The sequence below is a fragment of the Artibeus jamaicensis genome, unplaced genomic scaffold (genome assembly GCF_021234435.1).
Source record: "Artibeus jamaicensis isolate MK-2021 breed Jamaican fruit bat unplaced genomic scaffold, CSHL_Jam_final contig_415, whole genome shotgun sequence".
In the NCBI taxonomy this organism is placed as follows: Eukaryota; Metazoa; Chordata; class Mammalia; order Chiroptera; family Phyllostomidae; genus Artibeus; species Artibeus jamaicensis.
In genome coordinates, this window is record NW_026521823.1 from 28,464,944 (window position 1) to 28,467,162 (window position 2,219).

The following is a 2,219-nucleotide window of genomic DNA, read 5'->3' on the forward strand; positions in this document are numbered from 1 at the left end:
AGAAAACTGTACTTGAACAATAATTAAATAAAAATTAAAAAAAAGATTAGCCACATGTGTAGAAAGCTCCATCTTAGGTGACTTTCTGATGCTTTTTCTTAATGATTTTTGAAATTTCTAATTAAATCATTAAAACATTAAAAAATGAGAGCATTCTATTAGGAAAAAAATGTTTTCAAACAATATAGTCATTGAGTAATCACAGATTTGGGACACCTGAATTATTTTCATTTTATCTTGATCTGCAAATTTATTTATGGGAGGAAAATTAATGATAATAAGATCCCTGTGTATAAAAGACTAAAAAAAAAGTCATACAACAGATGGTTGTAAAAAATTCTTCAAGGACATGTTGAAGCACAATTTGAATCGATATGATAGAGTTGTCAATATCAGTGAAGCTCCAACTTATTCCTGTGCAGCAAAGCGTGAGGAGGTGTCTCAGAACAAAGTAGTCTTAGGAGGCAAAGAGACAGAACTATAAACAACAAATTTGGCTAGTGGCAGCTTGTCATTAAGCTTTAGATGATTTGTACATACAATTAGTGTTATAGAAACTTCAATTTATTTATTAGGCTATTTGATTTACTGGACTATGTTTTTACATCAGGTTGGATTCAGTGCTATAAAAGTAAATATGTATCCTTCATTTACTGTTTAAAAAGAAAAAAATAATAAAGTTATTATTAACAGATATGCACCTGCTAGCTCCCTGAATTATTTAAATTCAAGAGTAATATATTTCTGTTGTTCAATACTCAACATATATAAAATAATTAATAATTGTTTTATAGTTAGAAATCAATATGAAATATTGCTGCAACTTATTCAACAACATTTTCTAAGCAACTACTTGGGCCGGCTATGGAGGTAAAATAGTAAACAACACAGATATGTGCATGTCTTAGTATTTTAATTAGGGTGTCAGAAAAATAGTCAGGCAATTACTATGATTTATGATTAATGTGTCAAATGAAGTAAAGCACAGCGTAGGATAAATACTGGGAGCATCTAATCCCATTTACGCAGTGTCTGGGTTGTTTTCCCAGATGTCTCTCTCCCACTTTTGTGAGACATCTCCCAAACTATTCTATTCCTTTAATTTGATGTTTCTTAAACAATAGTAATAGCTTCCTTTTAAAACAAAAAAAATCATTTTATCAAAACTCAATGTTAAATTATTTTATAAAAATATATTTGATAGATGATCAGTCATAAGGCAAAGAACAAAGTTATTGTTCTGGTGCAACTTTAAATTTAAAGTATATTTTATAGTGATCCTAAAGTGATACAGTTCAAAATACTGCATTGGATAGTGTTTGTCTAATGTTAAACCGCTTCTCAAGATATGGAAATGGAATTTACTGCTAAGAGTTGGATTTTGTTATATGACCTGATTTACTGCTAAACGATTTCTCGATGAAATTTACCTCATATCTTTTCAAACAGACCAGCAAGCAAACAAACAAAAAGTTCCTCATCAGAGATTGGCCTCAGTGAAGAAAATATATGAAGATGAATGGAGTCAGAAAGTCAGCGCACATTCCATAATCAACAAGCATTTGAATAAGCTGTCTTACATGAGGTAGAAGAAGTATAACCAGACAATTACAGAAAGCAAAAGAAGATTAAGAGTATATGCAGAAATAACTGTGGAATAACTTTATTTAGTTTGTTTCTCAGACATATAAATGAGAGACGTGGGCCTTAATTAGAGATTGTCACACAGCAATAAGGTATCAGAGATTTGGGAATCAAAACTAAAATTGTTGAAACTAAAAATGAAATAAGCCTTGGCTCAGATAAGTGGAACATCATCCCTGAACCAAAAGTCAGTGGCTTCGATTCCGGATCCCTAGGTTGTGGGTTCAATCCTCAGTGCAGGTGCATATGAGAGGCAATCAACTGATGTTTCTCTCTCACACCAATGTTTCTCTATCTCTTCCTGTAAAAAAAAAAGGCAATGAAAAATATATAAAAAATGAAAATTCAGAAAGTGAAGTTAATTCAATACTAAACAAAACTGAAGCGCTAATTACTGTGGTAAAATATTGATCTTCAAAATTATCAGACAAAATAACTAAACTATAAATACAGCAGTGGGTATACAATCTTATGAAGTCACACCCACAAATGGCAGATACACATTTATCACAGGATTGTCAAATTTCTAAAGTAAAACCCAACATTCTTAACTACCCAGGTGGAAGGGTAGAATA